At 37.0% G+C, this 16,405-nt stretch overlaps 1 pseudogene; it reads right to left on the bottom strand.

Moving 5' to 3' along the window:
- Positions 1-930: 930 nt before the first annotated feature.
- LOC149209993 (serine carboxypeptidase-like 31 pseudogene) lies at positions 931-1,747 on the bottom strand (annotated as a pseudogene).
- Between the last annotated feature and the right edge of the window lie 14,658 nt (positions 1,748-16,405).

Genomic DNA, 16,405 nt, shown 5'->3' with positions numbered 1-16,405 from the left:
TATAGGAATGTTAATAATTAAATTAGTGTTGACTAAGATCATTAGGTCAAAATTAGCCCTTAGCAATATAGCCGTTGGAATCTCTGCACACTCTATTTAATCAGCTAACCCGGATTGGTTCTTCAACCCACACTGGCTGGTTCGAAAAGCGTAGACAAAAGATTGGTTATGTGATTTTGCCGAAGAGTATCTAAACAAGGCTTTATATTTTTATGCAAATTGCAGTCTATAGGGAAATGACTATGCAACCCATGTTCCCTCTTGCAGTCACATCAAATATCACACCGCCCAAGCTGGCAGCTTCACGTGGGGTTGAACAAACACACTAGGAAGACTTTTACTAGTCTCTAATACAGGGATTGACGACGACATTTATGTGCGAGTTATCACGATCAGATAGGTATGCTTTGGCTGCTTCTTGATTCTAGAATCGCTTCGGAATTGACATACGTAGAATAACTATACGGAGACTAGAAAGATCTCTATTTGCCGTTCTCCCTATTCCTGCCTCTGGGATGACCGACCAAACATTAGGTTTGATCTATTCTTTATCAACTGGACTAACTTTATTTATAAATATTTATGGCACGGAACGGAATGAAAAGATATTGTTTGGAATTTTGCAGATCAGTTTGAAATTTCAACAACCATGATTCAGCAGCACACATTTTTACTGAAAAAGGAAAATAGAAATACGATAGATTCGCATTAAAAAAATCGAGCTATATATTCATGTTGAGAGACCAGGAAGGATTGTTCACGCTGAACAATCGATGTGTTTATTTATAGATACATATTCTTCCCCCCTTGCCTATCTTCTATGTTTTTCTGATCCATTTGATCTGATTTCTAACACAGGCAATACAGTCAATTCACTTAAAATAAACCTAGCCATTGAAGCATCGATTTTCTTTTAAATTTGTATCCCGGTCATACCCTCGTCTGCCTTTCTTCCGGCAGAGCAGTTCCTGAAAGATATGATTCGAAGAAGGCCAGAGCATCGCTAGGTTTGAAAAGGGGAACTGCGTGGCGAGCGCCATTAAAAGTTGCAAAGGTTAACCCTTCGTACTCTTGAATCCATCCACTTACCTGGAATGATCACAACACATACCGCCACATTGAATATTTAATGGACTTGAAACTTTTCAACATTGATTGTATTCTTCTGAAATACTTTATAAGTTAGCTATTCTTACCTGTTCGTTATGATACCAAGGGTGCCAAGAGCCTGTTGTGGGAAGTCCGAAGGCATTTAGACTGTATCTTGTTCATAAGACTGGAACACGGCCATCTGTATCTCCACTGTTCATTAGATTGAGCACAAGTTTAGTTGATTGGCTAAACATGATTAATTATTATTTTATCTCATATTTTTATGAATCATATTGATTTTTGCAGATAAATCACATTTAAAATATTTGATGCTAATAAGATTCAAACCTTAGTCTGTCATTAATAAATTGTAAATATCAATATTGTTGGTGGACATTTCTAACCTACTAATAAAATTAAAACCTTTGTACTAAGGGTGAACCTCATTAATAGGTTCTAAACTTACAAAACATAGCTAACTACATTAAAAAAAAATCATTTATTTTTAGAGAGCTGATCAGCGTATTTTGCATGACCATACTAATCACAAAACCTTGAATTACCTGTATACCCATATGCGCAACCCTGCTGCTATCAATTTTTTGTAGATGGGCAGTACAGAAAATCGGCCGTCTTTCCAGTTGTTAAATATCATAACTGCATTTCAATAAATCTCATTAATAATAAATAATAAGGATATTTATTACACGAACTGTCTCCCAATAAAAATAAACTTAGAATTACATTTAGATTCATTATGAATGACAATAACGTTTGTTTCTTATGTTCGGAACAAAAATATTTTACTTGCATATACTCCAGTTTTTTAACTGGAGGTCTTTGGTTACGTGAAGAGCTCGCTGCACATCATATATGTTCTGTTGTAATAAACTTTGCCATGATCATCAAGACAAGGATCATATCCAGCTAACATCTTCCTTGGCTTCTGCTTATAATACATCAGAAAACAATTAAGCTCTGCAGCTGACAATGGAACATCTAATATAGATCTAACGAAGTAGCTAAACTGGAATTTGAGAAATAGGAAGATCTAATGAAGTAGCCAACTAGAAATTTGAGAAATAGGAATGTACCGTAGTAGAATAGTTGAACTTTTCAGTCTCAGACTTGTTTGCAGGAATACTGCTTTTCTCAATTCATGTAGGCGTGTATAGGCTATACATGTCTATCTGTTTATACTGCTTCAAAATTTCATTTACCTTTTCTGTACAGTTTTGGTTTCTCCACGTATCATTACTGGAAAAATTACAATTCCCTTTTATGATTCTATGAGTTTCATCCGACACAATTGCATGACTCCATGCATAATCTACAAAACCCTCCCAATCATAACCATCGTGTGTCTCTGGGTTTCCCACCTACAACAAAAAAAAGTTCAATTATAATGAGCAAATTGTTCATAATCTTCATAATACCTAAGCAATGAGACGAGGAAATACTGAAGCCCACTACTTACCGTGAAACCTTTGAGGTTTATATAAGTCTGACTGTTATAGCAGGAGTTGTTCATATCGTAAATTAGCTCTGCTACCTCGGGAACGTATTTCCCTGTTAATAAAATGAACAATTATGAATACCAATCTTCTACAATGAACATGGACGTAATTACAATATATTAGCAAAGTAAAAGGTTGTAATATCTGAAATATGATCGAACTCGCCTCCATAGTTTTCTCCTGCAATGTAGAAATCATGTCTTCTATACTGGGGAAATCTCTTGAACCAGTTCCGAAGGAACATGTAAGTATCTATGGCCGAGGAAACATTTCAGAGCACTACGAAATTAGTAATATGCCACATTTTCAAGTTTTTTTCAGTAATCTGTAAGAGATGGCTAACCAAATAAATCAAATTCTCACCGGTTATGTCGTCTCCAATTGTATTGTAATCAGCCGAAGTATTGGAGTAGCAGAAACCCACTCCCAGTGGTGACTCAACGAATAGTAAGTTGGCTTCTGCATCAAATTGAAAGATTAATATTGTCGTATTAATCTCTGCATTCTCATCTAGTGACATATATCCAATCCATTTTAACTTAGTCACACATAAAAATACACAATATTTAAGATGCAAATTTAATGTTCAAACCAAAATTGTTCTTTTTTTATATTTGATTATGTTTATATTTGGTTATCATGGTATGTTTGTAGGAAGAAGAAGAGGATCAGACATGATTAGCAGAATGGTGCATTACAAGTCATGAATCTCTCCTTATAAATTAGATGAGAAACCAAGAGATGAGTACTCTCTTGACACAGTGGATACCTTGAGAATTCCTAAGGAAGAAATCAGAAGTTGCAAAGTAGATAATGATAGGATCATTCAGTCATAGGAAAGACTTTCCAAGGAATAAGAAGAACAAACAAAAGTCAATGTAGTTATCCTTTAGAGTTTGTCAGACAAGGATGGCCATGTATTAGTTATGGGCAAGAGGACAAGACCAATGGGGCGTATGGTAGTAGGTCTCATGGAGGGAAGAGGTTAGACAAAGATGACACAATTAGAGATGGTAGGTTCTTGGATACACTTGATAAGAGAGGTAGTCGTTATGGGTTCTATTATAGTTCTTTATTCGACAAGTATCATGGGCATCATCATTAGCATCCTTGCAGGAGGAGTGACAAGGGATACTTGCTAGATGAGTTCAAGAAAGCTAAGCCACCAACATTCTGTGGACATTTGAAGAAACTGGAAGATGCAGAGGCATTGTTTCTTGGGATGAAGAATTTCTTTGAGATTCACGATTACACAAAAAACATGAAGTCTAGGATAGTTATTTTCATTCTTAAAGGAAAAACAAACATCTGGTGGGAAGATGTAAATCGTGTCAAGAGGTATAAAGATAAAGGATTTGAGTTGGCATGAATCCAAAAGACTCTTGAAGAAGAAGTACTTGTGAGAGAGATATTATGACAGTAAGGCTAAAGCGTTCTATGAGTTGAATATGGGATCTATGATAGACAAGGAGTACACGACTAAGTTCCTGTAGTTGTTGAGGTATGTGCCTTACCTCAAGGATGAGAAGACAAAGTTTCAAAGGTTCATAAGTGGACTACCAATAGCATTCAAGGATCATATTGAGTATGATGACCCTCAATCGCTGGAAGAATTCATTGGAAAGTTGAAGCACTATTATGAGCAACCAAAGTGAAAGTTGAAGTATAAGCAGGGTTGGAAATGGAATGATTATACTAAACGAAAATAGACACCGAAGCGGGGAAGACCTTAGGATGCAAATGAGAAGGAAAATGTTTCTCCTTACAAGAACTTTAATGAAGTTGAGAAGGGACATGGACCTCATCTTGGAGAGAAGCAGACTAAGGGTAGTGGAAGAGAACCATTGCAGTGTTGGATTTGCGACAAAGATCATCGCAAGAAGGATTGTTGATTGTATCAAGGTGGCATACCTAAGATGTATAGTGCTCAAGAAGCAAAAATAGTTGGGGATCTGGACCAGAGCATTCCTCATATCTATTTATCATTTGATAAAAAGAAGGAAAATCACTAGGCATCCATTATTAAGATGGAAGGTAATCTATGTGATCAAGTTGTTTCCATTTTGATTGACCCAGGATCTAATTGTAGTTATTTTAATACTAGCCTAGTGGATAAGTGTGGTTTGAGAAAAGAGGTGCATGTAGATTCTTGGTTGGTGCAGTAGCTCGCTAAAAGTACTACGAAAATCGTTCATGATTGGATAAGAGCCTGTGCATTTGATTTGAATGGTATGCCTACATCAACAGATCTAAATGTACTTCCATTGAGATCATACAATATACTTCTAGGTATGAATTAGTTGTACCTTCACAAGACTAGGGTGGATTGTTATGAGAAGGTGTTGAAGCCTCGAAAATCGATGCGACAACATGGGGGGAAACCACCCGGTCCAAACCTTGAAAGTAGCTCCTTTTCCGTTTAGTATAGTATCTCTGACTGGGGACAATGGGACCCATTTCCGAGAGAGATTTGATAATGTTGGGGGGATGCTATATAAGATGTAAGATGAAATTAAGCTAAATGTAATCTAATCTAGGTACTAAACACATGCATATCTCCTTAATATAACATTATTTAACTATAATATATGCATGAATAAAATATGATATGTGATCTACAATGATGTTTTACAACAATTGGTAATAAATATCATTCAACGTCCAAAAGAAAGTAAATCGTTTAACAATAACTGTTTTGGATAAATAGTTAGACAAAATCATTGAGAAAAATATATCGCATATAAAAATTGTTCATGTATTCAAAACGGAATCAAAGCTAACATCATACAAAAGTGCAATAATGTGAAACTATAACTTTGACTTTGATACACAAAACAATTGTAAGAAGAATTATTGCTTAATTCATCAATAAAACATAATCATACGATAAAAGTACCATATATGATACGTCCTGCTCATGTGCTTCAGTAATATTGAACCAATCTCATTTGATCCAATACATTCTAAGAAAACAAAAGTGCATTTTAGTAGAACATGCTAGATATGTAAACAAAAATAGATCTTGTTCCATTCATTTCATCAAAAACTCCTAAAATTTCTTAAAAAGTATTTGTGATAAAATTTATGGACCCCTCTCTAAATGCATGAAAGGGGTTTAAATACTAAACTATATGTATTAAAATAGGTTATTACAAAAATAGCTAAGGAGGTTTCAAACAACCTTCCCTAGAATATGCAAAAATAAAACTAAAGAAAAGTAAATTAATGACTAACTCCTCTGAACTTGATCTTTAAGGTCACAAATATCATTCATTGGCTTGAGTTGAAGCGGTTGGCCGATTGTAGATTTTAACTGCCCAAAAAATATGGCATTTTTCAATGATGGCACCATTTTTTGTTCAGAGGTTATTAAACATCTTAGAATCATCCACTAGCTGTGGTTTTTTACTAGAATCTGTCAATATGCTTCCCAATTCAGCTTGTTTAACTATTTCATTGCCTCCTCCTTTTCTTGCGCTGCATGTTTCCAATGTTTCTCTAACTATTTAACATTCAAAAGAAACCCTCGTACACACTCGTTGACAATATTGGTGCCATGAAAATTTTCGTTAATGGCTTCTATTATGTTGTTTGATGTTGTCACTACTATCGTTGTTTCCCTTTCTGTCTACTTCAACCGAGAATCCTAATCCGTGAACAAAATATCTTTATGAGACTCTTCCATCTTTGGTAGATCAGCCTTTCTCCCATCCTCTAATTATTTCCAGGTGATAAATTCAAAAACCCTTTTGTGGATTTCATCATACTCAACCCTCATATCAATAACTTGGTTTGTTAATTTATCACTTGTCTCGCAATAAGGATTTATTTGTGAGATTTTCTAGAAACATACTTCATTTTGTTGCATTAGTAAGGAATTGAGGCTAGGTGCTTCTTTGATGAATTCATTGATTTGTGGATTATCTTTAAGTTTATCTATCATGGCTTGTATTTGCAAATCCTTTTCTACTAAGATGGCTTGGTATTGTATCCTCATCTATTCAAATTCTTTTTGGAGTTGGGTTACTTGTAATTCTGCTTGTTGATTAGATTTTTCTTCGGCTAATTGTTGTTCTAGTAGCAGAATTTTCTATTCTTTTTCCTTCAACAACATTTGGACCTTTGTTTCCTTGTCGATGGTTGTTGTGGCATAGGCTCCTCTAAACTTTGATAACTTTTTGAGATTCTCAGATGGGTCGATAGGCGAGTCCTTCCATACAATATCCATTGGTTCATTTTCTGGAGCTGTAAAATCTATGGTGTCCAATTTCCTTTTCTTCCATTGTGTCTTGAATACATCCTTATGGGTAAGACTGTAGAATACATCTAACGGAGGTATTTCCTCAATTCTTAAGACAATTTATGAATTAGGAATAGTAGGAATGATCTCAATGTCCTGAGTGCCTGTAGCTTCTTCCCCTATTGTTTCTTGATTTTCCTTATGCTGGGTTTGCTTGGGAGTTTGCATTTCAGATGTTTTCTTAGGGTTTGTGTCTGTGTGGAGATTTTTATTGAATTGCTCCCATTCTTGTTCCAAGTCAATGATTGGAGATTTACCTGACTGAGTTGAAGTAGAAGCAACCTCTGCTTGTTTCTTTTCTAAGGCCTGCTCGGTTGTCTCCTTTGTACTTTCAACCGTGTCTTTTTCAGACTATTTATTTGTGTTACCTCCCGCATTTTGAGACTGTTTATTTGATTTCTCTGACTCATGAGTTGACCTCTCTTGGTTTTCTTCGTCAGAGTTTTCTTTGGAGCTTCCCTCCAAGCTTACGCTCTAAGTTGGCTCCCTTATTGGTTCAATCTGGAGTAGGTCCAATGGGATCTTTAATAATCTCTTTTTCCTATACACATGGAAATCCTCAACATCTTCTGGGGTCAAAAGTAGTGATGCCAAATGCAAAACTTGTGAAAATGTTTATGCCCATAATAAGAGCTCGTGAAAGGCGTCCTCTTCATGGGTGAACGTTTTTACTTTTTGTTGGAAAATTATATATTACGTAGCAATGGAACAAATAAAATATTGCAGAAATATAAACACAGAAAATGCATAAAACAAGAGAGACACACATATATGTGGTTCACCTAGTTTGGGCTACGTCCACCCCGAACATCCAGTCCTTCCTTTCTATTATGCAGCGAAATGAAGAGACACAACCTACAGCAGATCCGTTATAATATCCTCTGTTTTCTCTCACAGCCTCACCTATTTGCTTCTCACTCAGGGAATACATTACATAGCCTATAATACAATGCCCTCATACAAAGAGAGGGGTTGCCTTCTAGGGCAAAAAACCCTAAACTAAACATAAGTTCTACTGTCAGATCATCTGCCTAATGAACGGCCCAGATTGACTAGAAATTGCTATACATTTACAAGGAAATTTTACATTTGTTTTTAGCTTCGGGGGCGCTGCCCTCGAAACCCCCACCGGGGGACCACTGGCCCTCGGACCCCCCAGCCGGGGGGGATCGGCCCCCCCGTACCCCTGTAGGGAGGACACCCCTTGCACCCCCCTGCGTGGAGGGGTGTACAAACTTCCTGGGGTATACATCCGACTGAAACAAAGACCTCTGAACAATCATGCTCCACACTCAACAATCTTCCACTTGGAGAATGATTGTAGCAACTCCACCGTTGTTTCATTTGCTGGACAATGACTCCTCTTTGGACCTGGTTGTTTCTCATCTTCATCATCATCCTTGAAGACCAATTGAAACTGAGCATATTCTCAGTTTCTCCCTAGTTACAACTTTTGTTACCATATCTGCAGGATTCTGGCTAGTGTGTATCTTTTCCAGCTTCAACTCTCCATCTTCCGACATTGATCGTATGAAATGGTACTTGAGCTATATGTGTTTAGTCCTGGAATGAAATGCTGAGTTCTTTGCAAGATGAATGGCACTTTGGCTATCACTGTATAACATGCCCATATCATGCTCCTTACCTAATTGACCCATAAACCTTTGTAACCAAATCATTTCTTTACTAGCCTCTGTAGTAGCAACATACTCTACTTCTGTTGTTGAAAGTGAAACAACACTTTGGATTTTTGAAACCCAACTGACAGTTGTTCCACCTACACTAAATACATATCCTGTATTGCTCCTCCTATTATCTCTGTCACTTGCCATATCTGCATCAACATATCCTTGTAGAGAAATGTTTGAACCACCAAAGCATAATGCTTTATTTGTGGTACCTTTCAAATATCTGAAAATCCACTTCACTGCCATCCAATGTTCCTTTCCTGGATTCTTCATGTACCTAGTTACAACTCCAACTACATGTGCAATATCAGGCCTTGTGCAAACCATTGCATACATTAAGCTTCCAACTGCTGATGCGTATGGAACTTTATACATATAATCCATGTCTTCTTGGGTCTTTGGTCACATTTCCTTACTAAATTTGAAATGGCTAGCAAAAGGTGTACTAATTGGTTTTGCATCAATTGTGCATATTAAATATTTTCAACACCTTTTGTATGTATTCATTCTGAGACAATGTTAATTTGCGATTTTTCCTGTCTCTAGTTATTCTCATACCAAGGATTTGTTTTGCAGCTCCCAAATCCTTCATTGCAAATGAATTTGCCAATTTTCTTTTGAGAACATTTATTTCTTGCATGTTAGAACCTGCAACAAGCATGTCATCTACATACAATAACAATATAATATAGTTGCCATCATTTTGCTTTTTCAGATAAACACAATGATCAGAGTGACATCTAGTATAACCTTGTTCAGACATAAACTTGTCAGACTTTAGATACCACTGCCTTGTAGCCTGTTTAAAGCCATAAAATCTGTTCTTTAACCTGGACATTAGTTTCTCCTTCCCTTTTACCTCATATCCTTGTGGCTACTGCATATATATCTCTTCCTCCAAATCCCCATGGAGAAAGGTTATCTTTACATCTAACTGCTCAAGATGCAAATCTTCAACTGCCACTAGACTTAAAATAGTTCTGATTGGAGTCATTTTAACAACAAGAGAAAATATCTCATCAAAATCAATACCATTCTTGTGTGAAACCCCTTCACCACAAGTCTAGCTTTGTACCTTTGTTTTCCTCCATCTTCTTCCTTCAGCCTGTAAACCCATTTATTTTGCAATGTAGTTTTACTTGCAAGCAACCTGACTAAGTCCCAAGTTTGGTTATGCATTAAGGAGTCCATCTCTTCTTCCATGGCTACCTCCCACTTCTTCCTGCTTTCAACCTGCATTGCTTCTTCATAACATTCGGGTTCACTAGAATCAGTCAACAATAAATAATATAATGAAGGAGAGTATCGTTCACGGGGTCTACTTATCTTGGTTGATATTCTAACACCACTTTCAGGTGTTTGGGGTGCCTGTTGCTATTGTGTTGGTTACTGTTTTTGTGGTTGTTGATTATTATTATTTTCAGGAACCTTTACTTTTTCAGTGATTTCATCAAGTATTGCGTATTCCTTGTTTTCTTTTTCTTGTTTCTTTTCCTGCAACTGATTCTTATACAAGACCTTTTCATTGAATATGACATCTCTGCTCCTAATGATTTTGTGATTTTCGTAATCATATAAGCAATAACCAAAATCATTAACACCATATCCAATAAAGGTACATTTCTTTGACTTTGCCTCAAGCTTTGTGTATTTTCTTTATCAATATGGACAAAGGCCTCACAACCAAAAGGCTTTAAAAAAGAGTAGTTTACCTTTTTACCTGTCCATGCTTCCTCTGGAACACCACCATCCAAGGAACTTGAAGGCCCTCTCTTTATTAGATAAATAGCAATAACTACAACATCTGCCCAAAACTGTAAAGGCAATCCTGCATGCAATTTCATGCACCTTGCACGCTCCATGATTGTTCTGTTCATCCTTTCTGACACACCATTTTCTTGTGGTGTTCTTGGAACTATCTTCTCTCTACAAATTCCATGCTCTGAACAGTACCTATCAAACTCTTTGCTGCAGTATTCACCTACATTGTCTGATCTAAGACACTTCAATTTCTTTCATGTCTCAATCTAAACCAAAGTTTTTCATTTCTTGAAAGTATCAAATACATCAGATTTATTCTTAATACAATAAATCCAAGTTTTTCTATTTGCATCATCAATAAAAGTAACATAATAACTAGAGCCACTGAGAGATGACACCTGAGCAGGTCCCCATACATCTGTATGCACAAGCTCTAATTTTTCACTCTTCTTTTCTTTCCCAACTCTAAGAAATCTGACTCTCTTCTGTTTTCCATAAATTTAATTCTCACAGAAGTCCAAATCAACATTCTTCAAACCCAACAACAAATTCCTTGAGTGAAGAATCTTCATCCCCTTTTCACTCATGTGTCCGAGCCTATGATGCCATAATGCTGCATCTGCTACTTTGGAAGTTAAAGCATTAACAAAGTTAGAAATACCATTGCATAAATATAATGTACCAACCTTTTCGCCTTTTTCTATTATCACGGCTCCTTTGGTGACCTTCCAAGCTTTATCTGTGAAAGTTGTCACACAACCTTCACCGCCTAACTGCCCTGTTGAAATCAGATTTTTCTTTAGATCTAGAACATACCTTACCTCCTTTAGTAGCCATTGGTTTCCATTCTGCTGTTTTACAAGAACCTTACCCATTCCAACAATTTTACAGGGTTTATCATCACCCAAACGAACTTGTCCAAAATCTCCTTGAACATAGTCATGAAAGTATTTCTTATCAGGTGTGGCATGGAATGAAGCCCCTGAATCTACCACCCAGGAATCAGTGATATTTTCGAAAGAAAGAATCAAAGAATCTTGTAACACCTCACTTGTCACATTTTCTTCATGATTTTTTTCTTGATGTGCATCTCCTTCTTTTCCCTTCTAAGATCTACAATCTTTCTTTAGGTGTCCTTTCTTTCCGCATTTCCAGCACACTATCCTTGGTTTGGACTTGGATCTGCCTTTCCTTGATTTATTGCGATATCCTAAGCTCTTTCCTCTTTCCATTTTTCTTCCCCCGGACTCTGCACTCAAAGAATTACCCGATGTCTCACCAAATCTTTTCAATCGCATTTCCTCGCTAAGGATAGCACCGAAAACATCATCAAACTTTAAAGTACTAGATCCAGAAACAGAGTTACTAATGGCCATTACTAAACCATTCCAACTTTCTGGTAATGAGCAAAAGAATAACAGAGCTCTAACTTCATCATCAAAGTTTACCCATGCAGAACATAACTGACTCGTAATAGTATTAGAATCATTTAAATGGTCTGCAATAGATCCACCTTTTGACATCTTCATATTAAATAACCGTTTCATAGGAAATACCTTGTTTGAGGCCGAGGGTTTTTCATATAGTTTCTTCAATGCCTTAATCAAACCCTCTGTTGTTGTTTCCTTTGAAATGTTGAAGGCGAACGATGTTGCAAGGCACAATCGTACTGTTCCGAGTGCCTTTCTATCGAGAAGGTTCCATTCTTCATCTGTCATACCCATCGAAATCTTTGTTTTTCCACCCAATGGTAGGTATAGATCTTTCTGATACAGATAATCTTCCATCTGCATCTTCCACAGTGAGAAGTTTTGGCCGTTAAATTTCTCGACCCTAAACTTACCATCTTCCACCATTGCTCCCACTCGAACGAGGAACCCTTCTCTCCTGCGAGTTTATAAGCCAAATAGATCTTCGGCTCTGATACCAGTTGTTAGAAAATTATATATTATGGAGCAATGGAACACATAAAATATTGCAAAAATATAAACATAGAAAATGCATAAAAAAAGAGAGACACAAATATACGTGGTTCACCCAGTTTGGGCTACGTCCACCCCGAATAGCCAATCGTTCCTTTCTATTATCAAACAAAATGAAGAGACACAACCTACAACAGATCCGCTGTAATATCCTATGTTTTCTCTCACAATCTCACCTCTCTGCTTCTTACTCAGAGAATACATTACATAGCCTCAAATACAATGCCCTCATACAAAGAGAAGGGTTGCCTTCTAGGGCAAAAAACCCTAAGCTAAACATAAGTTATACTGTCAGATCATCTGCCTAATGAACGACCCAGATGGACTAGAAATTACTATACTTTTAAAAGGCAATTTTACATTTGTTTTTAGCTTCGGGGACGCTACCCCAGAAACCCCCGCCAGGGGACCGCTGGCCCCCGGACCCCCCGGCCGGGGGGGATCGGCCCCCCGAACCCCTGCGGGGAGGACAAGTCCACCCTGCGTGGAGGGGTGTACAAACCTCTTGGGGTATACATCCGGCTGAAACAAAGACCTTTGAACAATCATGCTCCACACTCAACACTTTTACCATAGTATTAAATTCCTTAACGGTGCCATTTGGGTCATATTTCCTTCCTGGAACTATAGCTAATTTTGGAGACATAATAATCTATGCTTCTTTTAATTCATGTCCATAATCGTGTAGTGCAAAAGCACCACATTGTAATGGGAATGTAGGCCAAATGGCCTTCTTCTGCTCTTTCAATCCTCTGCTTAATTCGCCTTCCCCTGCTGTTTGATAGGTTATTTCTCAGGCCATTAGTTTGTCGAGGACATAATATGGGAGGACATGTGGTGAAGCAATGCTCCCAAAAACTCTGACGTAGGTGAATGTCTCTTCCCCAAACCATCTGACTACTAGAAAGATATCTACTTCAGCCTCTTTAGAAAACCTATGGGTAGTTCTACCGTACACTTCTCTATGAATGGGTAGCATAACCCCTTGAGAGATTTGATAAAAATCAGGGTGGAATTGATATTCCCACAAAATTTTATGGTATATATGGATGGGAAGCGAATTCTGTATAGTCCACTTCCATCCCATATTGGGAAATTGAGAAAAAAACAGATTGCATCTATAACAAAAGCACTCATGAAGAAAGAGGGAAAAATCCTTAAAGAAGTACTTCTTTTCCTTCTATATTCTATAATCGGCTTTGCCAAATTGTCTAATAAAATTTGAGCCTAGTTTATAATTGTTGCATTCAATGCTACATCTATTAATGGGAGCCATTCCATGGTAAACTTGGTGCTATCGGGTCTATCAAATAACCTACATATAATTGTTGCTGCGAAACTACGAGGGGGAGATATGGATGTCGTTGAGTACATACCAGTTTTATCCCATTTGAGATTTATTTCACTTGATTTCTAGGTCTGCGTGACGTCTGACAAATCCTCATTTTCTTTAGCAAATTGCTCAAGGAACTCTTTGTTGTAGAGCTTTTGCGCCTCTAGTAACTGGTACATTAGTCATAGGTTGTCTGCTGAGGAAGACCCCATGACCTCTTGCTAGTGATTCTTGAAGGTTTTGTCTGTGATGTCTACCTCATCAATTACCAAATTTACCATATTTGTATATGGTATTATCTTTGGTCTCGCAGCTATTCGATGCAGGAATGAAGATGCTATTTCGAATTAGGAGCCGTTAGATGACTCCTGGGCATCTTTCATGGCCTTTGTTACTAGCGGCCTGGGCTGATCTTCTTCTCACAAGTTATAAATGGCCTCCCATGTCGAATTTCCTTTGTCCTTCCTACATATGGTATCAGAGGAAACTGGCACCATTTTTAATTTCTCAGATGTCGTCACCTTTCCCTTCTTCACCATTGTTTCTAATGATGTTCTCTGTGGAGTTTTCTTGAAATGGAGAAAAATGGAAGTTATCGAATAGACACAAGTGAGAATGACAATAATAATAAATGCTACAGTTAACCTCAAAAAGGTGACAAGAAAGGAGTTTTTAATCAAAACGCAGATGAAAAGATATTGTATCACGTCGAGCTGCTCTTTAACATAAATATCATTAAATTTATTAAATATCCACTGAGGTCTCTTATCATTTCCTTTATTAGTCATTAAACTACCGCATCGCAAACGATAATGAAAAACTTTAAGGTGGTAGGTTTAAACTGTGAGAAGGCTAATTTTTGTGATTGCGATAAGCTTATCGTAATATCACAAATCACATTATCGCAATTTAGGTTGTGTGTTTTCCTAGAGATTTCTAATATTTTGTGGGATGTGAGGTACGAGATAAGTGGGATATTCTTTATTGTTTAGAGTGTAGTTTGACCAAATGAGTAATTATTTCATAAATTTCTTTTCACTACATGTCAGACTTAACTTACAATTTATAACATTTGCTTCTATCGAGTTCAGGTTTTATCGCACTTCACAAGCTCGCACAGCTCATAAGATTGGGCTTTTAAGTAAATTGATGTGATGCGATAAGGTTGACTCGTTCTATCGCAATATCGCATCTCACATGTTACGACATGCTTTACGAGTTGTGCCCTTTATGAACACTGATATGCAATAAGCACTTCATTTTATATGAAATTCCTTAAGTCTTAGTTTTGAATGAAAAGTCTAATGACGTCTAAGTTAAATGCGGTGATTTTTTCTATCGCAATTTGTAGATTTTATTCGATATTTAACCCTTTCAACACACTTGGTCCAGCGGTATGCGAAAAGGCGAGAATTTCTAGTCTTAGAGGGTTTTGACTTGATATCTTTATTTATTTCTAAAAGTTTAAAAGAAAGCGCCTAAGTGCTAAATTTTTCTTGGAGGCTTTTTAGTAAAGGGTCCTCATTTACTAATAGAACATTAGTTATTAAATCAATAAAATGGGGGGTTGTTGAATAGCACACCAGAAGGCTAGTGATTTGATGATGATGGAGAGAAGAGAATATTGCAGGGTAAGAAGAAACCTATATTGGCGAGAATGGTTATAGATATGCAAACAAAGCGCAGCTGTAGGAAAGGGTTTTTATTTTTCACTGTGCATGTTTCCAATGAAAATTTTAAGGATTTTGAGGATGTGGAAGCCTTGAAGAGATATCTTGTTTTGTAGTAGTTTCAGGATGTATTTCCAACCGAGATTTCAAAGTTTTCTCCTCATACAGAAGTGGATTTCTCTATTAAGTTGGTACCATGAGTGACATCAGCATCAAAGGCACCTTACAGGATGAGAAATCTATAGTTAGTGGAATTGAAGCTACAATTGAAGGAAATGCCTAACAAGGGATACATTAGGCCACATGTGTCATCGTGGGGTGCACCAGTGTTGTTTGTGAAGAAGAAGGAGAATTCTCTTAGGTCGCGCATTGATTACAGGAATTTGAAGAAGGTGAGGATCAAGAACTGGTACCCATTTTCATGGATTGGTGACTTGTTTGATCAGTTGAAGGGAGCAACAATGTTCTCAAAGATTGATCTAATATCAGGATATCATCATGTACACATCAAATAAGAGGCCATTTAGAAGACTGCTTTCTGGACCAGGTATGGGCATTATGATTTTATTGTGGTTCCTTTTGGTTTGAATAATGCTCCCTCTACTTTCATTTGTTTGATGAATAGAGTGTTGTGTCCTTATCTAGACAAGTTTGTTATAGTATTCATTGCTGACATATTGATATATTCTAGTAATGAGGAAGAACATGCAGAATACCTAACAACTGTATTGAGACTATTGAGAGAGTATTACTTATATGCCAAGCTTAATAACTATAGCTTATTTCAAACTAAAGTTCATTACCTAGGACAAGTTGTTTTGAAGGAAGGAATAGCAGTGGACTTGGAAAAGATCGTAGTTATCATGGAATGGACAACTCCTAGTAATGTGGATGAGGACAGATTATTCATGGGATTAGTAAGTTATTATAGGGTGTTCATGAGGAACTCCTCACGTGTTTCCTATCCTATTACATCTTTGTAGAGGAAAGGAAATAAGTTTGAATCGGGAGAGGAATGTGCAACTAATTTTGAGAAGTTGAAGCAACTGAATACAAATACTC

Source organism: Pinus tabuliformis, chromosome 1_2 (assembly GCF_031772625.1).
Source record: "Pinus tabuliformis cultivar Carrire ecotype Pingquan chromosome 1_2, CPIR1, whole genome shotgun sequence".
Lineage (NCBI taxonomy): Eukaryota > Viridiplantae > Streptophyta > Pinopsida > Pinales > Pinaceae > Pinus > Pinus tabuliformis.
The sequence above is the reverse complement of the archived record's forward strand: the minus strand, read 5'-3'. Positions and strand labels throughout refer to the sequence as shown.